At 38.9% G+C, this 26644-nt stretch overlaps 1 protein-coding gene across 4 annotated transcripts in view; it reads left to right on the plus strand.

The window, feature by feature from the left end:
• map3k13 (mitogen-activated protein kinase kinase kinase 13) overlaps window positions 1–26644 on the plus strand; it is a 68155-nt gene that overhangs the window by 14624 nt on the left and 26887 nt on the right. For 2 of the 4 annotated variants that reach the window (XM_084420441.1, XM_084420440.1), the window contains exons 2-3: window positions 5290–5364; window positions 18238–18354. The gene's annotated coding sequence lies outside the window, so the exon portion shown is untranslated. Of the gene's footprint in view, window positions 1–5289; window positions 5365–11139; window positions 11380–18237; window positions 18355–26644 lie in introns of those variants that run through there. The other 2 variants (XM_084420442.1, XM_084420443.1) reach the window with 2 other exon arrangements.

Raw genomic sequence — 26644 nt, forward strand, 5'->3', positions numbered from 1 at the left:
ACGGATGGATGGATGAATAAATGGACGGATGGATGGATGGATGGATGGATGGACGGATGAATGGATGGATGGATGGATGGATGAATAAATGAACGGATGGATGGATGAATAAATGAACGGATGGATGGATGGATGAATAAATCAACGGATGAATAAATGGATTGATGGATGAATAAATGGATGGATGAATAAATGGATGAATAAATGGATGGATGGATGAATAAATGGATGAATAAATGGATGAATAAATGGATGAATAAATGGACGGATGGATGAATAAATGGACGGATGGATGAATAAATGGATGGATGAATGAATAAATGGATGGATGAATAAATGGATGAATAAATGGATGGATGGATGAATAAATGGATGAATAAATGGATGAATAAATGGACAGATGGATGAATAAATGGACGGATGAATGAATAAATGAACGGATGGATGGATGAATAAATGAACGGATGGATGGATGGATGGATGAATAAATGGATGGATGGATGGATGGATGAATAAATGGATGGATGGATGGATGAATAAATGGACGGACGGATGGATGGATGGATGAATGGATGGATGGATGGATGGATGAATAAATGGATGGATGGATGGATGAATAAATGGACGGACGGATGGATGGATGGATGGATGGATGGATGAATAAATGAACGGATGGATGGATGAATAAATGGATGGATGGATGAATAAATGGACGGATGGACGGATGGATGGATGGATGGATGGATGGATGGATGGATGGATATACGGATACTTACTTGGATGGAGGGAGGGATGATGGATGGGTGTGTGTGTGTATCAGTATAATGTGTGTATATTTAAACACACACAGACTACCGGTCAAAAGTGTGGAATAATAAAGGATTTTATCAAAATGTTTTTTCAGAAGTCTCTTCTTCTCACCGAGGCTGTGTTTATTTGATCAAAAATACAGTAAAATTGTGAAACATTATTACACTTTAAAATGTTTTCCATTTAAATATATTTCACTGTAACTTATTCCCATGATGGCAAAGCTGAGTTTCAGTCGGCAGATATCATATCATAAAACCATTTATTAATATTTCAGCAGTGATTGGTGTTTTTACGGATCATGTGATCGAGCCATTGGTTTACTGGAACGCGTGTGAACTCATTCCCGTCTTCAGAGTTCTGCACTTCTCTTATTCATGTTCGGGACACAAGAGCTGTCAGTGTGTGTGTTCCGACCGGTGTGCATTATTAATGAGCGAGTGTAACGGAGCCGAGCCATCGCTGGATGCTTTACAGCCCAGCCCTGTTGGGCCGAAGAGCCTCAAGATGCATTTCAGCCCTTCATCTCTTCTCAACAAAGGACATCTGCATTAGTATGCATGCGAATAAGGCCAAATGTGTCTACTAAAGTTAACTCAGACACAGTTTAGGTTTCGTTTAGGTCTAGGTCTTGACCTCGAGTCTACACCTCACTTCATTTGTCCTGATAAAACGGCTTGATTTGGAAAGTGTTAGTGGATATCGCCAACATTTGACCAAACCTTGTGTTTTAACTTCAGATGTTTGGGTATGGAAGTAAAATAATGCCAAATGTTTCTGAAACAAAAAAGCCAGTTGAATTGCACTACTTGATTAAATAAAAAAATAGGCTTTGCATTATCCATGCTTGCATTTTAATGCATTGCATTTTTATGGGCTGAAATTCAACATGGTTGGAAATTTAAGCTGTGAATATTTCAATTCAAAACATTTCAAACACATTTTCATTAGTAAAAATCCAATAATCCATATTCACCTTTCATATTTCACTTCCAAAATATTCAAACTGTTTAAAAATGCAATATGCAATTTGATTTTGCATGGACTTTGGAATGTGCTCAGATGTGTTAAACAGGACGAGCTGGCTAAGCAAACATGTCTGACTCTCCTGTATGAGTGCAGTGTGTTTAGTCAAAGTTCAACATCACTCACGACCCGCTTATGACATGACACTGTTTATTTTCATATAATTATTAATCCGCTCCATCTTTTAAATAGATTATCAGCTTTATAGAGTAGCCTTTACAAGCAAATACGACTATAGTTTATGCTGAAATATCAGCGTTGTATACAGTTAAGCCTGTGGTGACTTGTATTAGACATCTATCATCAAATACTATTGTCAACATATTTTGGCACACACCACATATTTATCAGCCAGTTATTTTATTTATTTATTTTGTAATTTTATTGTATTTTATTTTTATTTATTCATTTATTGCTGCGTACTGTAATTGGTAGAACTTTGATTTTGTTGTTAAAGAGACTGCAAATTTAACGACTAAAAATTGTCATTTTAGAATAGATAATTGTATTTATTTTTCTTCCATATGTGCTCGTCTTGTAATGCAAGTCTGAGACTGATATACATCCATGTCCAGTCCAACAGTGTTCTGTGAAACTACCATAATAATACAAATTGCAATAAAGCGCTCAGAATCTGAATCCGCCGTAAGATGTCTTTGCTTCGCCGGTTTGCTGTCAGTATTTTCAGTTGTTTTGGTGTCAGAGGGGAAACTAATGAAGCGAGGACTGTTAAATTATGGTAAACTTATTAGAAAAATCATAATTAAGTTGCTCCAGCATCATTAGCACATCCTCAGAAGTAGTTATGCATGCGTTTAAGAAGTAATTAACATAAGGTTCATGATTAATTTATAAACAGGACCTGCCAAAATGTAAATGACAGGGATGTGAAACTGTTTTGTGTGTGTGTGTGTGTGTGTGTGTGTGTGTGTGTGTGTGTGTGTGTCAGAATGTGTTGCATTTGTAGTTTTGGGGAAAAACTGAACAATATTTTTTACTAGGGCTATTAGACTAGTAGTCATTCATTTAATGCCATTATGATATTCATTTAACTACTTAATTGTTTGTATATATACATACATATATACTGGGGAGTGGCATCGGAAAATGGTTTGAGTTTTAGAGCTGAGAAAGAACATTATATATGTAACATTACTAATTGTTCTAATTTGCAGAGAAATACTAAAGCATGAGTGGATGGAGAGTTGCGACACTGACTCGTCATCTAATGTACGCAGCTATAGAGAGAAAAGCACGTTAGGTTGAACATCATAAAGTGAACGCGGTGCTTTTGTTAATAAAAAATGTTTTATTGTTTGTTTAATGTTAAAGTAATTATTTTAAGACCATTAAGATTTTGTTTGCTTTGTAATATTATTTTTGTGCACATTTTCTCCACGACAATTTGGTCGTATTCGTCGCTCTAAATTAATTAAAAAATTTAGAATTATACTCAATTGTTTCGCAAAACACAAAAATGTTTCGCTTTATTGTAATGAGAATGTTACTTGTGTGCTGAATGTCATAAAAATGTCACATTGCAAAAAAAAATCATAATTATCCTAGAATTTTCTTTAGACCAAATATAATTTCTCATTTCCGTCTCTAGATTTTGGGGTGACACACGAGACGTTTCTTCATTAGAGTCACACTTTAGGGCAGATGTGAACCTCATTTAACAAAATGTTTTTAATCTTCATTTACAATTCCAGAGATAATATCTGAGACTGGCGTCAGTCGTGCGTGAAGTGTGTCTCTTTCATGTTCTGTGACGCTTTAATTGGGCAGAATGGGGTGTAAAGCGGCGGGTCTTTGTCCTGGTTCCTGCAGGGTGTGTTTGAGGAGGTGGGACTCGTTTGACGCGCCACATCCCCCTCTTTCATGAGCAGACAAACACACACACACACACACACACACACACCCCAGAGGTTTGACATTTAATGATCCAGACACGAGCAGCTGTTCATTAGTTGATCCCTTTAGTGTCCTGACTCCCACAAAATACTCCTCCTTTATTTCCCTCCGTGTGCCACCTGAACCTTTACAATTCAAAACGTCAAGAGCAGATCTCCCACTCCATTAAAAATCACCAGTTTAAAATGACAATACTTGTATTCATTTTTCTTTAATACTAAATAAACAACCTGCCAACTGTCCATGCAATAACATGTTTTGCAAATGACGGCAACAAACAAAACCATCTAATAAGATGAAAAAAATTCCAGCTATATATATATATATATATATATATAATACAAAATTGAACTAATACACATACTAAAATTGCAGTGTTGCTAAATGTTATAATATTGACGACAAAATCAGAACAGATAAATTCTAAATTTTTATTTTATTAATTTCATTATTTGATTTAAAAAAAAAATTAAGACTTAATTATTGAAAACATTACAGCACAGTTTTATAACATCGAATAAATCTCTTCTGTCTTTAATCTTTAATGGGGAATGACGTCAGGAAACATTGTCCATCTCTTTGGCTGCATTTACATTACATGGATCAAGTGACCCAATTCTTCTTTTCTTTTCTTTTTTCACGGATATGACTCAGGAAAGCAGGAAAAAAGTACATGGATTCCGATATTCTCAGATCAGTTTCAGGCCTCGTTCATACGTGGAAACTAGAAAATTGCATTTGCGTCTGCCATGCAAGCGGACAGATCGGATATTCCCCGAGTCGTATGTCTTTTGAAAAAGCGACGGTGGCGAATGACGTGAAATCAGGTGGACAACCGCGATCACATGACTCTTTCAGTGGTCCAGTGGAGGACAAAGGCTCAACCCAATGTTTTGCTGACCTTTTAAAGCTGGTGTGAAAAGCAAAATTTGTATTTATCATTGCAAATCACACCATTTTTATTTCCTTTTCAGGCTGAGCTTTTCCAGGTCAGCACATCTACCTTGGGTTGTTTCGCCGAGTTTACACTGTAAATGCAGATATCGGATATGGGTCACTTGTAAAAGATGTAAGCTCTAAACCCTGATCATAATGAGCTGCACAAAACATTTCCCAAACTTGATGCAGTGCATGCTGTCCTTGTTTTGGAAGAGTGATTTTGAGCTGTAAAACTGCTGAATTTTTAAATGCGATCGCGGTAACGGAGGATATTTTCACACGTTATCCTCTAAATAATTGACTTCGCTGGAGAGATTCTGTCTGCATACAAATGCTTGTGTTTAGGAAGTGTGTCTCTCGTCTCAGGCTTTTTGCTGTCTTGTTTTCGATGGCTCTCGTGATATTCCAGCGTTCCCTGTTAAACATTAAACCCCGTGTTTCAGTCTGGGATTCCCCAGCAGACGTTCAGGTCAACACTTCTCATGCGCACAACACTCTGGCTCAGCTTTTGATATTTTCCTTCGGAAAGTGCGATCAAAGAGTCTGATTACTGACCCCGTGACCTCTAAACTCTGACCCGTGTGTATTTATTATTCACAGGTGCGAAGAGAAGAGGAGATACACTGCGCTCGGCATCAGGAACACCTCAGGAAATGAGCGTCAACTTCTCTGGAGGTAAAAACCGGGACCTTTTATTGTTAATAATGTGCAGCATATGTTATACACGCAAAAAAATTAGGATGCCGAATAAACTTAAATTGAAAACATCTTTAAGAAAAGATTATTTGTCTTTACATCTTTTCTATTCAGTTTGTTATGTAATAGATAAAAAATAATGCAAAAAAGCTGAACTGATGCTTTAGTGCAATTACTTTAACAATTCTATATTATTACTATATTATTTTACCATATGTTGTTTTTTATTGTATTTATTTTTTAAGATTAACAAATGACATGGACGATGTTAGTAAAATGTGTTTGCATTTGGTCTGGAACTGTTTTCTATGCATCCACTGACGACAAATCTGATTGCATAATGAAATCAAGTTGTCACGATATTCAAGATTTGCATTCGCTAATTCAATGAACTAAATTGAACAAGCAGCAAAAATCACTTTTTTTGAGTGTATATGCTGTCTAATGTGGCTCTACATGCTGCTTTTATCTTTGCACGGCATGCTGGGAATTTATGCATACCCAGCATGCTTTGCTGTAACACAGGCTGAGGTCGAAGTTTCTGTTGTTCTGTTACTTCTGTGTTGTGATCAAGCTGAGTATTTCAGTTTAGAGAGCACTTGCATTATCGTGGACCGGAGTGATATTTAGTTTTACCTACCAAACTCTTTTACAATATATAACAAGAGCGATAACAAGTCTTATTGTTTAATTTTTTGAGCTTTTACAACACTCGCAGCGCAGGTTACAGTTCATATCCGGACCAGAATGAGCGTGTTTCAAGTTGTTATTATGGACATGTTTCATCCACGCTGACGTCTGAAGAGTTTTGCTATTTTACATTTGTACTATAAAATAAAATGATAGTTCTGTCATATCAAATTCATGATTAAGATTACAGTAATGCCAATGGTTTTGTAATCTCAGATATTTGTGGGTCTTGAGATTGAACTTGTTTAGGTGAGTCCTGGAATGGAAAAGTTTGGTGACGCCTGTGCTAAAGTAAATTACGTAAATGGATGAACGCTGTTGCATTAATGAAATGTTGCACTGAAATCAATTTTAGTGTGTCGGTCTGGCTCTGGAGGTCTTGACAAGGTGTTCTGCTGACCTTTCGTAGGACAGCCAGTGATTACAGGACAATCTGCATGATGCTTGCAGCGACAGGCGTAACTGTACACCGAAGCTCGTGGCTCTTCTGGATTGCAGAGGAAAACAAGACGTTTGTATGCAATGCGACTGCAAATACTGTCCACTCTTGATAGTCTATTTATAAACGCATTCTTTCTCATTAACCAGAACTATTGTTACAATCATGACCGAATGCAAAAACGTTCAATCTTCGTCCCTCAGCTAAAATGAAATACTAAAAGCGCCCGAATAAATGTCTTAATGAATTATTCATTGAATCATTCAGTCAAACGATTTGTTCAAAATGGCTGATTCATCCAGGGTCAAAGCAGAAGTGAGTCAATTGATTCATTAGAACGATTCGTTCAAAAACGGCAATTTATTCAGTAACGAAACTGAAACCGTGTTGCTCAGAGACGTTTCCATTGGCAAAATAGAGGAAAAACTAGGGAAGCTCGTTTCTGTCATGGAATAAAACAATTTAAAAGATAATTGCGAGTCAGAATTGCGTGACTCTAAAAAGATTTATTTTTAAAATTCTCAAAATTGCAAGTTTATATCTCATAATTATGACTATAACTTGTAATTGTGAGTTTATACAAAGTCCTTTTAGGCAAGTCGTGCCACTCGGCCGCCATCTTGGCAACGCCTCCGGGCAGCTATTTCGGACTAACAAGACCAGGCTCCTATCTAAATGAATGGGCAGAGAGTCAGAACTGCACTTTAACTGGTCACCGGGACATAAAAACTGCATGTATAGAAACAGTAGTAAAATATGATAAAAATCGCTGAAAAAGTTTGATGACTTTGCCCCAAAATAAGGTTTAAAATGCCTTTTTCCCCACAGGTTATACTTTACTACGCATGCGCAAGAGTTTACGACACCAACTTCATTTACGTCTCTATCCAGAATGCCGGTGTTATGCATATTCAATGTCAATATTGTTCTCCATTATTTAAATATAAGCAGGTTTGCACTTTATCAGTAATAACAATGTATTGTATAGATAAGTTGTTTTAACTATTCATTTACATGAATCGGTTCAAAAGAGTCATTAGTTCGCGAATTGGACGTGTCATACGGTTGTGTGATTATCCCAGCAGTTAGGACATGGACATCCCACAAGGTTAGTGTCAACACAGAAAACATTACATCACTGGATAGGTTTTTTCGTTTATTTAGAGAGTAATTTTATGTCAGCTGAATGTGCGGAATGCATTTCAGAGAAGATAAGGCAACGTATTTTAGCACAAATCACACCCAGCGGTAATTCAGGAAAAAAAAAATCTCAGAATGCTTCACATGAAACTTCGGTCTTCCGACCTTTTACCATAATGTTGTTTTATTTTGATTAATACGCGTGCGGGAGAGAGAGCAAGACAGCGCTTAATTTGGAGACGGTGAAGTCTTGTTTACACTTTTGCCTGGCTCTGAGAGAGAGAGAGAGAGAGCGCGCGCGACCGGGGCGCTCTCTCTCTCTCCGCTGTCGCAAAACCTCAACTGTGCGCATGCGCCAGTGGAACCAGACGATAGGCTTAAATGTTTCCTGGCTTGACTTTTAAAAGCAGATGATTGGCTTACCAGCGGGAGGGGCGGGACATGTGCACACAACCGCCATCTTTGCCGTTACGGGTTTTCCTTATATAGTTGTATTGAGGATTGAGGAAGTGGCATGTCTCATAATAAATAGTCTCTGGTTTATATCAAGCAATTTTGAGAGAGAAAAAGACAGAATTGCGAGAGAGTCACCATTTTGCTTTTTATTCTGTGGTGGAAACAAGCTTACATAAGAAACACACAATATTGTGTAATAGCCTATTAACTTATTGTGGTTATACTTTATTTTACAGTGTCCTTGTTACATATGTTACATGTACTTACCATAGTATTAACAGTTAGGCCTAATTATGCATAATTACATGCAACTAACCCTCAACCAAACCCTAATCCTACCCTAACCCTATAGTAAGTACATGTAGTTGCTTAATATTACTCAGTACTTCAATATATAATTACACTGTAACCGTGACACCTTAAAATAAAGTCGAACCCTTATTGTTTATTTGAATTGTTGTATAAAATCAACATCACATTTGCAAACGTGCTGATATTCGGGAATACAGCACTTTCGCTTGTGTGATATTGCATATAAATATTAAAAACAAGACATTTTTTGCACCATATCTTGGTTTTTGGAAGCATTATTATTCATTTCGGTGGCATTTTTGTGCCAAGCCCCCGTTAACTTGCACCGCTGGTGTGTGTGGGCTGCGTGATGCGCTCTGTTTCGAGCACAAGCGGAGGCTCCTTCTGTTGCGAGGTGAAGCGGGTGAAACATAGCAAAGGCTGCCTCTGCTTCTGAGTTGTAAACAGCGTTTTATTATAGCAAGATTGAGACAGAATAATTCCCCTTCACGTTTGTCTCCCAGCAGTGTTCTGGAGGACGTGTTGGGAAAGGGCTGAGCTCTCCTCGTGTGCCGTCATGACATTCACTGAGCCGACATGAATTACCATCTGTGGAATTAGGCCAAATATGCGCTTTATACAACTTCAGTGAGAGCGTTTGTCTGCTGGTTCCTTAAAGTTCTGGTATAATGCCCTTTCACAAGATGTAAAATAAGTCTCTGATGTCCCCAGAGTGTGTGTGTGAAGTTTTAGATCAAAATACCCCACAGATATTTTTATATAGCATGTTAAAATTGTCACTTTTTGAGGGTGAGCAAAAACGCACCATTTTGTGTCTGTTCCTTTAAATGCAAATGAGCTGCTGCTCCCGGCACAGGGGGCGGAGCTTCAACAGCTTGCACTGAAAATTTCAAAAACTTTTAGCCTTTTATGCTCAAACCGGAGTCAGACAATGATGGAGAGACTCAAGAAGAAGTGACAACATGTAGAAGCAACAGGACATTTCTGAATGATTAGTTGATGAGTTTATGTAGCTGATGTGTAGTTATCTTCTAGTCATTGATTAGCATATTCTGTCTTTATAATCTATAAATCATGTTCAGGGGGCGGGGTTTATGTAAATTCTAGGGTTGGTGATGTCACTAACCCGGGAGGAATGTGGTGTAGTCTCTACCAGCCGTTTGTTGTAGTCCTTAAAAATGAATTTCTTTAAAAGCAAATATCTCCCTTTGCTCTGGACTTTGAGCGTTGTAACTTTGCAGATGTTGTTTATGCTCAAACAGCAACATTACACACTAACTAAAGTTAGAACAGTGAAATCATAATCAACCACCCCTTTAAAAGCAGAATCAGGGGTGATGCTGATGTCAGTTTGGAGAGTTATTTGTCTGGATTGTGTTTGAGAGAGTCTTAATGTGTGTTTATAGGCAGGGGGTTTGGTTTAAAATAGCAGCAAATGCACAAATCCACATCAGAACTCATTTAGTCACATGCTGAATACGTACAGAGGTGAACGAGAACACACACACACACACACACACACACACACACACACACACACACACACACTCTCTCCAGCCAAACATATGTTCACACATACACACTTGGGTTCCAAAATTAACACTCGCCAAGTGCCAAATGTGAGGAAAAATTGGCTTCAGCGGAATAATGCCAGCTATTCACCAGCTGTCCGGTCATCTTTGCATGATATTTACATTTGCAATTTTTCATTTAGCAGATGCTTTGATCCATAGCATTACATTGCATGGATTAAATTGAGTTATACTGATTGTCTGAGCATCATTGATGACTGATGATTCTGCTAAAGACACTTTGACCTCAGTGAAAAATATATGTAGCCTGTTTACATTCACCACAATGAATATGAAACAAAATATTGTTTTCACGGTTTAGTTTTGCAAGTGACCTGTGCCTGTTTACAAAGAATTAAATCTGTGCTTTTAAATCTAAATTATTTTTTATAAAAAAAAAAGATGATGTTGGAACTGGACTTAAAGGAGGCGATTGTTGCTTTTTTTCGTATTATATGGCCAATAGTTTCATCAGCAGCTGTTATTAGCCTTCTACAGTATATTAAAGCTTTAATTGAATAAACCTTCCAAGTTTATGCTTATAATAGTGAATAAATATTTATATTATTGTTATTATTATTATTATAAATAATAAAACGTTAAAAACTATATATATATATACAAATAAATAAATAAATATAAATAAATAAATAAATAAATAAATAAATATATTTATATTTGTTTTTAACGTTTTATTATGTGTTTTTTACTGATGCTTTTTTATTTTTGCTTTCACTTTTCACTATTGAAATGGGAAGTTGAGCCTGGACTTAATGAAGAGTTGGCAGCTTTTTGGATTGTATGACTAGGTTATGTTAATGTAGACAGAGGGACATTTTTCCCCTAGAGAGCATTTCATTGGATAAAAATGTAAATGTGCCTCTGAGTGCAAGCTGATGTCATCAGTGTTCTTGTTCTGTTTTCATAGAAGAAGAAAAAGACTGTGTGCATCAGCTAATTTTCACAAATATACTAGCATAACTATAATGAGCTCAAAGAGAACCGATATGGACTAAAAGTCCTATTTACTAAAACAATGCACGATGTGACCTCTTTAATTTAGGATGGTGCGCCACATGCATTAGTCTCCCGTGTTTTGAAATCATTCCCTCGTCTGTTCCGCTTCCGCATTCTGCCCGTGTGTGTGTGTGTGTGTGTGTGTGTGAGAGAGAGAGATGAGGCTCTCTGCATCGTGCCTGCGTCATCCGGCCCCTTCATTCATGAAAAGTGTGACGTGAGCAGTCGCCCACTCAGACGATCTCTCTCTCTCTCTCTCTCTCTCTCTCTCTCTCTCTCTCTCTCTCTCTCTCTCTCTCTCTCTCTCGGCGGGCTGGTTTCAGCTGTTTCTCTGCTGAAGGAGGATCATGTATGGCAGCTCCGTCAGCTGTGAGTAATCCACTGCAGCTCTGCGTTTGCATGCTTGTGTTACGCTTCAGTGTTTTTCTTTTCCTCCGTCCTGTGTGTGTATGTATTTGTTGTGCCTGTTTGTGTCGTCTTTATGTATACATGCTTTCCGATGGCTGTTTAGAGTTGAAGATGAGTAACTTGAGTGAGTGTGTGTCGGTGTGCGTATGATCTATATTTATCTCGTGTTTGATGCGGCGATTCTTCTCCCGCCGCCCTCTGTTGAAGGACAGACGGAGCAGCCAACAGGGATACACGCTGCACACACACTCACACGCACGTATGCATATGTAACTTAGTGACTTCTCTCAAGGGAATCGCATGTCATACATTTTAAAAATGCGTCTCTTTCCGCTTCTTTTGTGTTGCCTTTTGTCCAGATTGAGATCTTTAATTACACGGAGTAATTTTAGATCACAGTATGTGTGTGTTTATCACAATATAGTCATTTTTTGCTTGAAATTTCAACTAAAATGGATTTACATATGAATCGCATGATAATACCTGTTTAAATCCTTATTAATGAAATGTTCTCTTTATTTGGAGCTTGATGGATGCGAGCCAAAAGCTAAATGATGAAACTGATTGTTCCGACTAGATTCTGAGCCTCGTTTGAAACTGTTGTAAAATAGTCAATATTCACACACCTTCTGCATTAATGCTTTAAGTCACTGTAGTGCCGTAAACAACTATAGTTCACTTTATAATTGAACTTCTTCCTCATTTTGACTGTCATGATACCAAAGTTTCTGTAGTCGGTACCAATACCAGTAACATTTAATGGTTCATTTAAATTGAATTAATTTGTAATGCTAATAATATCTCTAAGTAACCTATATTATATTATATTATATTATATTATATTATATTATTGCAGGGCCTAAATTTTAACACTCGTCAAGCACCAAATGCAAGTAAAAATCGGTGTTGGCGAGTGTTTATTTTTATGAATTTTAACAATGCAATTATGAGACCGTGAACAAATGTGAACGACTCTCTGGACAGTTGACGTGCGCTGCATCGCTACGAAAGTTTAATCATTGCCAATTTAAATATTCATGCCAAGAAGCCACGAAAGGGAACTCAATTTGTTACTAACACTCTGTGTGTTGTATGTGCAGACATCCAAAGATGCGCCGAGAAAGCCACGTCTCAGATAGATGCGCGTGCACGAATACTGAATTGAGTTCTGTTTCACGTCGTCTTGCGCTTAAATTACAAATTCACACAAAAATATGTAAAAAAAATTTGTATCCTAGTAAACAGTCTTTTGTGGCTTAAGTGAGCGTAAACAGAGAAAGACAATTCCTATGATTAGCATTAGATCCGTTATGTCTTAATGGCTACGTTTACACTTGTGCGTTTTCGTTTAAAATGAAAACGATCCTAGTCCATACTGACATTTCCACTGCATTTCAGAAAAGATCTCGGTCCACACTACACAACTGAAAACAGGTCACATGACCATTCATGCACACTGGGCATGCGCGTACAGGTGTGAGCAGTTGCTGATTGCTCTAGTAGAGTTTAACTGCACAATGGCTGCTAAAAAAGGACAACAAATTCAGCAAAGCTTGCAGTTCCTTCTCCATGTGTTTGTTCACACTGTCCTCGAGGCTGCTCTGTTATTGTCATGTTCTGGTTGGGTAACGGTCATGTGATAGGGGCTTGTCGAATCATGCAAGGGTGTGTAATGATCCAGAAGACCCAATCAGGGGAAACGACACTTGTGTAAAGTAAACATAGTCTTAAAGTGACAGCAGCCTAATATTCCTGATGCTGTCTGTGTTTTTAGTTAATCAAACTACAAATGACAACAAAAAAAATCACTCACTGCTCTTGGCTGAATAACTTTTGGAACTTTAATAAGGATTATTCCATGTTTAATTTATACAGGAAAGACTATCCAGTGTTATTTTTTACATTTGGTTACTTTATTCAATGTCTCCACCTGAAAACGACTTTTAATTGTCTTTAATAATGTTTTAAATTTATATCAGTAGGCTGGTAGTTTGTACTGTGGTATTGAAAATGGAATAGAGAATTGTGAATTTGCACTGGTTGTTTTTGCTAAAACCATTTAATGGCCAGTAATTTTTATTTTTATTTTGGATGTGATTAATCGCATCCAAAATAAAAGTTTGTGTTCACATAATATATGTGTGTGTACTGTGCATAATTTATTTTGTATATATAAATACACACACACATGCATGTGTATATATATCAAAAAAATATATATATTTATATATAATACAAACATACACACACACACACATATATATATATATATATATATATATATATATAAAATGTATATACACACATGCACACACAGACTGTCATACAGCCTAGTCCTCTATTTGTCTTTTTGTTTGTGATGTTTCTGTTATATTGTGAAATCATGTCTGTAACCCAGATGCAATGGAGGAGAGCAGCTCAGTTTGTTTCTAAGCGTGTTTATATAACCTCACGCTGGTCGCCAGAGGTTTAGAGAGAGAGAGAGAGAGAAACTGCTCATATAGACTAATAGAAGAGCTTCTTCAGCCGGTTGTAAAGATGGAGTATAACGCAAGACTGCTGCTGGTTTTGCTGTGTGTGTGTGTGTGTGTGTGTGTGTGTGTTCAGTCCGCAGCAGCTAATGGAAGTGCCAATGTAAAGTATTGATTATGTGTCAGAGCTTTAAAAGCGTGGGGGGGGGGATGAGAGAAAAGAGCTGGAAGTGCCAGTAATCTTGAGTCGTGTCGTGACTGTCGTTATGAGGGTCAGTCTCCTGTAATGTGCGTCATCATCTTCATGGCTTTAGTTCCTGCTGTGGAGCATCAGCTGGTGGAGTCGCTCTTCTCCTGTCCTCTGTTGTCGCTCTGGGATCTGTCGTCAGAACTGAGCTGAAGCGTTTTTCTTGCTCCTCTTTTCAATCTTGGAATTCCTTGCTTCTTTCTGTGTCCGTAAAGTGTTTTAATCGAGTCAACATAAATCCCATTTATGTTCTCCCTAGGGGAATTGATTTGAACGATAACTTATAAACCATTAAAGACAGACCTTCTGTGAGCTATACGGTTGTTAATCGATGGTATATGCTTTTGATGCAGCCATCAATCTGTGTTATTTGAACACATATATATTTTCTTTTTTTTTTAATAATAAAGTTTAACAGTGGACTTCCTGGTGGAAGTACCATACATGCGTCCGTCCATACATGCATCCATCCGTCCGTCCATACATGCATCCATCCGTCCGTCCATACATGCATCCATCCCATACATGCATCCATCCGTCCGTCCATACATGCATCCATCCCATACATGCATCCATCCGTCCGTCCATACATGCATCCATCCGTCCGTCCATACATGCGTCCGTCCATCCATCCGTCCGTCCGTCCATACATGCATCCATCCGTCCGTCCATACATGCATCCATCCGTCCATCCATACATGCATCCATCCGTCCATCCATACACGCGTCCATCCGTCCGTCTGTCCGTCCATACATGCATCCATCCGTCCATCCATACACGCGTCCATCCGTCCGTCTGTCCGTCCATACATGCATCCATCCGTCCATCCATACACGCGTCCATCCGTCCGTCTGTCCGTCCATACATGCATCCATCCGTCCATCCATACATGCATCCATCCGTCCATCCATACACGCGTCCATCCGTCCGTCTGTCCGTCCATACATGCATCCATCCGTCCATCCGTCCATACATGCATCCATCCGTCCGTCCGTCCATACATGCATCCATCCGTCCATCCATACATGCATCCATCCGTCCATCCATACATGCATCCATCCGTCCGTCATGCATCCATCCGTCCGTCCATACATGCACCCATCCGTCCGTCCATACATGCACCCATCCGTCCGTCCATACATGCACCCATCCGTCCGTCCATACATGCATCCATCCGTCCGTCCATACATGCATCCATCCATCCGTCCGTCCATACATGCATCCATCCGTCCGTCCATACATGCATCCATCCATCCGTCCGTCCATACATGCATCCATCCGTCCGTCCATACATGCATCCATCCGTCCATCCATACATGCATCCATCCGTCCATCCATACATGCATCCATCCGTCCGTCATGCATCCATCCGTCCGTCCATACATGCACCCATCCGTCCGTCCATACATGCACCCATCCGTCCGTCCATACATGCATCCATCCGTCCGTCCATACATGCATCCATCCGTCCATCCATACATGCATCCATCCGTCCATCCATACATGCATCCATCCGTCCGTCATGCATCCATCCGTCCGTCCATACATGCACCCATCCGTCCGTCCATACATGCATCCATCCGTCCGTCCATACATGCACCCATCCGTCCGTCCATACATGCATCCATCCGTCCGTCCATACATGCATCCATCCATCCGTCCGTCCATACATGCACCCATCCGTCCGTCCATACATGCATCCATCCGTCCGTCCATACATGCATCCATCCATCCGTCCGTCCATACATGCACCATACATGCATCCATCCGTCCGTCCGTCCATACATGCATCCATCCGTCCGTCCATACATGCATACATAGAGAGTATGTTTGTAGTGGATGGTTTTCAATAAGTACACAGTCTTGTGCCTTTGTCTTTATGTATATAACTCTTTTTTGCTTCAAATCAAAGTTTGTAGTTGTAATTGTGATTCTCCTCGTATAGCTGATTGGTTTGGCTCATGGCTTATAACTTTTTAATGAAGACTTAAAAAAAAAAGATAACTTGGGATGTCAGCCTCAGCGTCTCTTTATCAAACACGTTTGGAGTGGGTCCACGTGATGCCGGTTCCCCGGGGCTCTGAGTCTCCTGAGATCATGGGCCCTGCGGCGCTGTGACGTCGGACTGATGCACGGCATCACAGTGTGTGTGCGTGTGTGTGTGTGTGTGTGTGTGTGTGTGTGTGTATTCCTCCCGTCTCCGCAGTCTTTTTTTAGTCGGCTGCTGCATCAGTGTTATTATGACTCACCTCATACTCCCACAAACCACCAGCCGTATTTGCAGGATTTACACTCGCTGTTCTTAACAATCGCTCCCCCTGCGAAATGAATGAGTTTGTGTGAGTGTGTGTAGGAGGAGAGAGGTGGTGATTTGCCCACGGGTTTTCTGTTAAGAACTAAACTTCATCCAGTATGACTATCCTGTGCATGATCATGATCACACTTACACGTCTGTGAGAGAGTTCTTTTGAGTGAATCAAAAACATACCGAGTGAACAGTGTGGTCTGATTGAAGAAAACGTGATTCTTATGAGCCGGTTCTTTTAATTAATCATTCAAAAAGATCTGATTTGAAACCGTTAGATGAATCTTTGCACTGAGTCAGTTACAGACAGACGCTACCGAATCAACACCTGAATCACTTGCTGAAGTACAAGTTAACTTATTTGCAATGACGCCTGTCTTTAAAGGGATACTTCAGCATTTAGCATTAAGCTTTGTATCAGTAGAAAACCTGTAGTATTTTGGAATGACCGTGTTTCCCTCCCTCATGTCCCCCTGAGACGAGAGATTTATGTATTTTTTTTGTCTGGAAAAAATCCTCCGATGACGGAAAACTCGTCATTTTGTGTCATCTGAGGATTTTTTTGTCCAGAGGCGAGAGACTCCAGCCGGTAGGAGGAGCTGTCCCGCATGTTCTCAACCCGCCCATAGGGGGATCTCACTCACAGAATGTACACATAGTGTCAGCCATCTTTTTGTGGAAGCTAAGCTAGCAGGCTCTTGTTCTGTGGAGAAAGCTGAGTAGTAGGGGTTACCATCCTCTTTTTCCCGGACCGTCCGGCCGTCGAGATCGTCCAAAATGTCCGGAATTCGTCTTTTGCTTTCTGCGGTCGCCATTCATTGTTTACATGCTCACCTTTTGTTTCAATCTAACTGAATTCATTCCGATTGGTGAATCTGAATGTAGTGTTTACATGAACGCTAAACAAGTGATCGGTTGATGTGCGTTTTAACATTGCTAAGAAAATTCCCGCTCCTCCGTGAGAGATGTGAGACCGGTGCGTCTCACAGGTGTCGCTCATCAGTAATCACGCCACCGGCCTCGCGTCGTTCTCTCGCAAGTGCATTCTGGGAGGAGTTGTCTTTATCCACATGAGCCAAAAATACACTTTCTGGCTTTTCTCAGTCTAGAAAGCTCCAAATTCAAAAATAATTTCACATTTCTACTTGAATGACCCAATTTAAATACACATTCATCTTTCCAGAGGTGAAGTATCCCTTTAAATGAAGCAAGTTTTGTGTACTTGCATTTCGTGAATGTTAAACTGTTGATAATAACTGATTGTTCATATGACAGTGTAGGGAAAAATATGTATATGCTATATAACTTTTTTCATAATAATAAAAATATTAAAAATAACAATCTGTAGTTAGTACACACATGCAAACATAGGCTATATAAAATGTCTTAGTTTATTCAAATTGTAAATATTATATTTTTTATATATATATATATATATATATATATATAGATAGATAGATAGATAGATAGATAGATAGATAGATAGATAGATAGATAGATAGATAGATAGATAAAATAGTACTATAATATTTAAATATGCAATAATAACAGAAATTTGTTGGTGTGTGTTTTATATTGCATAGTTGTCAAAATCTTAAATTTTCCTCTACTATACTGCTAAAAGAAGACTACATTATGTATGTTATGGTGATCTAAAATGACTGGCACCATGAGAGAAGCGTTTGTTCCCAGCATCCTCCCCTGCTCACGCTGAAGCTCCTCGACGTCAGACTGCAGCGCACTAAAGCACATGTATTTAGGCCATTCATGTCCCTGTGTACTCTTATGATTTCAGCTCTGAGTAAACCGCAGCATTAGGATCCCAGAGGAGGAATAACTACAGGCTCTGATCCCAACCCGGAGTAAACCCAAAGCAGGATCAGCACAGCTCAGGACACGCATGCAGGGACAGGTAACGTGTGTGTGTGTGTAATAGATGTCAGTGATTTCCATTCGAAGGCTCAGAATACTGTTGGATCATCATATTTTGATGAACATTGACGTTTGCATTGACAGACGATAGGAATATATTGCAGTATTTGATATAAACAACATTGCAATGATTTTATTTTATCATTATGTTTCCTGAAGGCTGTGCCTTTGTACTATGAATGAATGAATGAAGCGTTTAAACAGCACTTTTTCTGTTATCTTTTTTGTTATTATTGTGACTGGTTTAATAGCATCTCTGATTTAATAGCATGTTACCAAAGCAGCTTTTCCTATCAGCCTGTGCGCCAGCCCACAAATCAGGAGACTGTCGATGTCTTTGTATTATGAGGGACTTTCCATGTTGGCAATGTTTGGAATAGCACACCACACTAAAGTTGTGAATTTAATTCGTTTTGCATAATTGGAATATGGCATAAAACATTTGCAAATAAAGCAGCGATTCCATCCCATGTGCTCAAGAGAACAAAATCATCACTTTCCTGGGAAATTTACACAAAATATCTGTAATACAATTGGAAGTTGCTGCATTCGGGCTCTAATGAAACCTTATTGTGAAGTGTTAACAACAGATGTATTAAATAATATTTAGCGTTAATAAAATTATAGTTCATATATACTGTAAATATTCAGAAATTGAAATCTAAAAGCAAATGAAATGACACCACTCTGAATTAACAAAGTCATGTGACTGTAATGAAGTCATGTGATCAGCGTAACAAAGTAACGTGACAGCATTGTGGTATGCTATGGTTTGAAATGTGTTCTGCTGCGTTGTACTTTCTTTTCATATCTAATAATAATAATAATAATAATATGCAGTATTCAGTAAATATTTTGCAGAATGCTTGTTTTCTTTTCCAAACTGAGCCTGGAAAGATCCTCGCTTTTTAGACCTCTGAAGAAAGCCATGAGATGTAATGAGTAATGAGTCAATCCCGACCATTTTCATCCCAGGACAAACATTACTGACAGTAACTCTGGATGACAGATTTCAGCTGGACTGAATCTCTGGCAGGAACACTGCAAAAAGAAAAGCATTTTTAGTAATAATTTTGTGTTGTTTTATAGTAAAAAAAAAAATATATAATTCCTTAATTTATACTTCAGGCAACATTTGCATAAAATTATTTTCATATAATTTTCTAATTCGTTTTTTGTCTTATATTAGTAGCAATTTGTTATTTTTTTAGAGCATAAATCTAATAACATGTAGTGGTTTATTATTAAATCAAGAAATATTTGCATTAATACCATTATAATGTTCATATACTGTAATTAATCAGAAATTGAAAACTACAAGCAAAGTAAATGCATGCATTTTCAAATTGACTGTATTTTTGTATTATATTACAGTACGAGACATTTATGTGACATCCCTACATCAGCGTAATCCATTTCAAGGGAGGTTTTTGCCATTTAAAATGCTTGATAATTGGCTAAAAGCCTCAACAACTGGATTACACTCATCAGTGTTGAAACGGTGATCTTTGTCCTGTGGGATGTTGGTGCTCAGGTGCCGCTCTCCGCCTGTTTGCTGAACTCTGGCGTTTGCATTGTTCGCTGTGATTGATTGGCCTCTCACATCTGTCAGTCATGAGCTCTCAGCGTGTGATTGGACGAGGCTCAGGCTCTTTGTTGTAGGAGCAGCTGTTCTCTGAGTGGAGGCCCCTCGCGACCCCCGACACACACCGTCATAGTGGAGAGTGTGTTTGGTCTTAGTGTTGGTGGGGGTCATTTAAAAATCATGGTTTCACCTTCACGTTGACATTACCTGTTACAGCTCATTGGTCCGTTGTGTTTAGAGCAGAGGTGTTCAAAATTAATAAAAAGAAATAAGTTAAAATGCAGTTTCATTCTGCGTTCTAAACACTAGTCATCATGACATCATCACCGCGGATCCTTAAAAAGTCTTAAATTAGATTTTTAAAATTTAAGGCCATAAAAAGTCTTATTTTTACTTATGAAAGGTCTTACATTTTCAATGGCAATTTGCCTTTTTTATTTGTTATTCTCTCTTTGTGGATTTGCTTGTTCACGTGACATTGCGCGTCACATCCGCGGCATCATTACGTCCGTCTCCTGCACGCGAAACAGGAGGAGAGAAGGAGAAGCGAGCTGGTGAACGTCAGTTCAATTGTAGTTTCATTCTTTATGTGCGTAGTGGTGTGCGATGTGTATTGTCTACGATGATATTGTAAGCATTGTTTTAACGATGTACGAGGCACTGCGAGCTGACATCGCTTTTGTCTCTCGTGCTGTCACTGCGTGATGTGTACGGTTATAGGTGTTATATTTATATCATTATGTTGCTATCATAGGCCTACAAGATCACATCAGCAAGACTTCCGTTTTCCGTGCACAATTGCAAATGTGATATTTATTTTATATAACAGTTAAATTTACAATAAATTAACATTGTGAGTTACATTTATAAGCAATATTGTTTGTTTTCCCTTTATTTCGCTGACGATAATTTCAAAATGAAGCCACAGCAGAGTCTCAGTGCAACAGACAGCGATGATTTTCTGAATAAAATCCGCGTTTTGAACGAATCAATTTAATGATTCAATGAACAACCACTTGCTTCTTTCCCGAATGAATCAGTCGTTTGATCAAATCGGTTGAATGAATGACTCCCTCAACTCACTTAAGACAGCGACTTGCCGCCACCTACTGGCAGCTTTAGTTTCACATTTAAAGGGTTTGTTCACCCAAAAATGATTATTATTATTACTCCGCAGTGACGCTGCTGACGTGCACACTTACACACCATTTAAAAAAATATAGCAATACCAAAATACAAACAATGTAGAATAGCTTGAATACAGTGTGCGTCTCCCTCAGACTGTACACGAAGCTCGGGCGCACCAGATAACACGTCAGCGTCAAACTAAAATGTCCAAATTATGATTTCATAAAAAAATGTGAATCATATTTCTTGACAGGTTTGTGAGATTCAGCCTCACACACACATCTGTGAACTCATAATTCCTGTCGTGTGTGTGTGTGTTTTGTTTATGAATCTCTGCACACTACATTGTTTTTTTGTGGAGGATGTTGTTTTAGGCCTGTTGATGGATATGATCTTTACATAAGAGTTCACAGTGGTGCAGTGCAAGGGAATATCAGCGTGCTTGTGCCCTAAGCCTGTGTGTGTGTGTGCGTGTGTGTCGTCCAGGCTGTGGCACAGAGCAGATTGTGCATCCTCTTGTATCAGTGGGATTATTTGCTTGTCAGATGTGGGGGATCTGGGTGTGTGTCTGTTGACCATCGACAGGAACCTGATCCTCCAGCCCCACCAGCTGTCCCATCCCCAGCGCGCATCTCTCGTGTGTGTGTGTGTGTGTGTGTGTGTGTGTGTGTGTGTGTGTGTGTGTGTGACCCAATAATTTCTTTTCGTCCTGCTGAGGAACATTATTTCTTTCGGCAGTAGAGATGGGGATTATAAGGAATACAAGTTTTCTTTTCTTTTATTAAATTTGTATCATGGAATATTGTAAATTTGTAATGGAATTCAACATTATTATTATTATTATTATCATATTGTTATGTTTGTAATGTAATATTAATACATTATGTATGGAATTTAACGGATTATTATATACTGTTATTATATACTATTTTTAATAATAATAATAATAATAATATTATTTTTATTATTTTATGTAAAAATATTAAATAATATTTTTATACATTTATAATTATTATTTTTGGTTACATGGAATTTAACACATTATTAATAGTTGTAAACATAGTATGGTTTTTATTTAATATTAACATTAATAATAACATGGAATTTAACTTATTATTATTATTATTATTATTGTTTTTAATTTAATATTTTAACATTGTTCTTATAATTAATAAAATTATACAGAACTAAACAAAAATATTTATTTTTATTATATTATATACTGTGTACTATATATATAGAGAGAGAGAGATTAAATAGTAAAAAGTGTGTGTGTATATGTGTATATATATATATATATATATATATATATATATATATATATATATATATATATATATATATATATATATATATATATATATATATATATATATATATATATATATATATATATATATATATAATTATTTAATGTCTCTGTAAGGTCTTATTGCTTGTAATCTTTTTAGCAAAATGCAGTAACCTCTCAGCATCAACTTCAAATGTTAATTTTATGTTTTGTTATGTGGTGGTGCTTTAAATTGCTGAATGTTAATTGTTCTATCTGAGATCGCAGGTGCAGTCATGAATGACGTCATGGGAAACCCCGTATTTAAGCCGGTCCGGAATTGAGGCTGGTCTCTCTCTCGGCTCTCTCGGTTCTCTCGGCTCTCGCGACGCTCGCTGCTCTAGCTGCCTCTACCCTTCTGATCAGTAACAGCTGGGGTTTCTTGCCACATGGCGAGCAGTCCACGGTCTTCGCCTCGGCTGTTCCAGATCATGGACTGAGTTTTTATTTTGGTTATTTTCAAGCCAGGTAGTGGGTATTTTCTTTGATCACTTTTATTATTTAGTTGATACAGCGTAGGAAAGCAGTGGTCCGGAAGACTCACTCTGTTTGTTGTTTTCTTCGGGAGCAGATAAGATCTTGCTTACAGAGTTAGATAGTCAGGCTTTCTGTTTTCCTTTTGCTACCCTACCTGTGCTATTAGTTTGATTTATTGTTTATTGCTGGTGCGCTCTCTCATGTTTCATTAAAAGAAACGATGTACACTTTGAAACCTCACCCAATCGTCTGTGATTCTTGATATGTACGGTCCTTGTCTTACATGTGTTTTAACGAGCCAAATTAGATAAAGGGCCGTAACATATTTGGGGGCTCGTCCGGGATCGAATTTTGTGTGGCTTTGTTTGATCTTTTGATCTGCTCACACTTTGTATTTGTTACTTGAGTAACTTCAGTAACTTTGTTGAATCACAGTCGATTGGTGTGTGTGTATATTTTCTCGTGTAGTGCTCGTTAAATTTTTTCCTTATAATAACCAGACGTTATTTTTAATCATGTTTGAATTAGCGAACTTCATTGCGAAACCGACGCAAGCTGAGCTGTTTCAAATTAATAGAGTAGATCTTACGAGGATTGCTGCTCATTTTAAGGTCAATTTTCGTAAGACTTCAACTAAACATGAGCTTCAGATTCTGCTTGTTGATTCATTGCATGAACAAGGCGTTTTTGGTGATGAGGAAAAGATGACGGATTATCCTGATGTTGAATTTGAAGGTAGTTCCGAAGATCTTGCGATGCAGGTTAAAAAATTGCAGTTGCAAGCTAAAGAGCACGAGATAGTTTTGTTGAGAGAGAGAGAAGGGTGGGAGCGTGAGAGAGAGAGAACTAGAGATCGTGAGAGACATGAACTTGAACTGAAAAAGCTCGAAATGGAGCAAGCGTGCCGTCTAAAAGAGATTGAGTTAAGCGCTCGTGAAAGGGGCTTATCTGACACTTCTGATTTCGACGTGAGTCGTAATATTCGTATTGTTCCTCCTTTTCGAGAACAAGAAGTTGATAAATTTTTTGCTCTTTTTGAACGCGTCGCTGTCAATATGAAATGGCCGAAGACTTTTTGGCCCATGTTGTTACAGTGTGTTTTTCTGGGTAAAGCCCAGGAAGTTTTTTCCTCTTTATCAGTCGAAGACTCTCTTAATTATGAGCAAGTGAAGACATCCGTTCTCAGAGTGTATGAGCTAGTCCCCGAGGCTTATCGTCAGAAATTTCGTAATTTACGGAAAACTGATGAGGCTTACGTTGAGTTCGTTCGGGAGAAAGAATCACTGTTTGATCGTTGGTGTGCTTCCATGAAAGTGACCACTTTTGAAGAGCTTCGTGAACTGATTATTTTAGAGGAATTTAAAAACTGCTTACCAGAACGCGTTGTAATCTATCTTAATGAGCAAAAAGCTTCTAAATGTTCTGTTGCTGCGACATTGGCTGACGAATATGTGCTCACACATAAGAACGTGTTTAGTGTCGCACCGAAGTTTCCTTCAGCTAACAGCACTCGGTCTTCTCAGCGTAATTTTGAACGCCCCCTGCCTGTTGATAAAGCGGCGCTAAGTTCTGATAAGTCTGTGTTCTCACCCGTTTGTTTCTATTGTAAGAAACGCGGACACATTATTTCTGAGTGCAGTGTGCTCAAAAAGAAAAACCGTGTTCCTAAACCGGTAGGTTTATTGATGACGTCCATGCCACAAGTGAAAGGACTTGAGTTGTTGGCTTCGGAAGCTGACATGTGTGAAAATGAGGGATATGTGCCGTTTTTGATGGACGGATTTGTATCTTTGTCAGGTAGTGCTTCGCGCAAACCAGTCAAGATACTTCGTGATACAGGCGCTGCTCAGAGTTTTATTCTGGAAGGAATATTGCCGTTGTCTGATGAGAGCTCTGTTGGTTCAAGTGTCTTAGTACAAGGATTTGAGATGGGCTTCGTTAAGGTACCTTTGCACGAGATCGAAATTGAATCTTCCCTTGTGTCTGGCCGCGTTGTTGTTGGAGTGCGACCATGTCTTCCCGTTCGAGATGTCACGTTTATCTTAGGGAATGACTTAGCGGGAGGAAAAGTTTTTGCTAGCCCTGAGGTAACTGATGATCCTTTTCTGTGTCTTACTGTTGCTGATGCCTTAGCTCAGGAATATCCTGAGGTTTTTCCCTCATGTGCTATTACTCGCGCTATGACTCAGAGACTAAAAGGTAAAAGCCTTAGTGAATCAGAAAGTGAGTGTAATTTTGATTTGAGTGATACATTCTTTTCTAATTCTGATTTTTGTGAAGTGAGATGTTCAAATTTTGTTGACGGTTCAGATAGTGCCGTTAAAAAATTAGATGAACATATTATGGGGCCTACTAAATTGTCTCTGTCTCGCGAGCAGCTTATTGTTGAACAGAGGAAAGATGAGAAGTTGTCATCCCTCTTTGAAGCTGTTGTTCCTGCTGAGCAACTCGAACACGTATCGCAAGGATACTTTGTAGAAGATGGAGTGTTGATGAGGAAGTGGAGACCACCTACTGCATCTGCTGATGATGAGTGGCAAATCGTCAAACAGATAATAGTTCCCTCCTCGTACCGCTCTGAAATTTTGAGTCTTGCGCATGATAGCCCGTTTGCCGGTCACTTAGGAGTAAATAAAACGTACGATCGAATACTCCGAAATTTTTTCTGGCCTGGCCTGAAAACTGATGTAGCAAGTTATTGCAGAAGCTGTCATGTGTGCCAAATGACGGGAAAACCGAACCAGAATGTTTCACCTGCTCCGTTGCATCCTGTTCCAGCTATCGGTGAACCATTTGAGCGTGTGATGATCGATTGTGTCGGTCCTTTGCCTCGCACGAAGTCGGGAAACCAATATCTGCTCACTATAATGTGCACGTCAACGCGTTTTCCAGAGGCCATTCCTCTGCGTAAAATCACTGCACCAGTGATCGTAAAATCACTTATAAAGTTCTTTTCACTGTTTGGACTTCCACGTACTATTCAGTCGGACCAAGGCACGAATTTTATGTCCCGTGTGTTCAAGCAAGCTTTAGATCAGCTGCATATCCAACATTGCACCTCAAGTTGTTACCATCCGGAAAGTCAGGGAGTACTTGAGAGGTTCCACCAGACTTTAAAATCAATGCTGCGTGCGTTTTGTCTTGAGTTTCAAAAAGATTGGGACGAAGGAGTGCCTATGGTCATGTTCGCAGTGAGAGAAGTAGTGCAGGAGTCGTTAGGTTTTAGTCCGGCCGAGTTAGTGTTCGGGCATACTGTTCGTGGCCCACTGAAGCTGATCAGAGATCATTGGACTAGTGATGTACCTCAAAATAACATACTTGACTATGTCTCAAGCTTTCGTTTTAAGTTGCATCGTGCATGCGAATTGGCCAAAGAGAATTTGGAGATTGCACAGCAACGAATGAAGCAGCGTTTTGATCGTCGTGCTAAACTTCGTAGCTTTACTCCTGGTGACAAGGTGCTTGTGCTGATGCCAGTGCCTGGGTCTGCCTTGCAGGCTCGTTATTTTGGTCCCTATCGAGTGAAAGAAAAGGTGAGTGAGCTTGATTATGTTATCTCGACGACAGACAGAAGAAAGAAAACTCGTCTCTGTCACATTAACATGCTCAAGCCGTACTTTGAAAGATCGCCAGATTTGTCTGAAAAAAAGTCGGCTGTGTTAACCGTTTCACCCACAGACTTTCCGGTGGCCGGAGGACAGAGGCTGTCCAGTGCTGATATACTTGACACCAAGGCGCTGTCCAGTCCTG

Source organism: Rutilus rutilus (assembly GCF_951802725.1).
Source record: "Rutilus rutilus genome assembly, chromosome: 10".
Lineage (NCBI taxonomy): Eukaryota > Metazoa > Chordata > Actinopteri > Cypriniformes > Leuciscidae > Rutilus > Rutilus rutilus.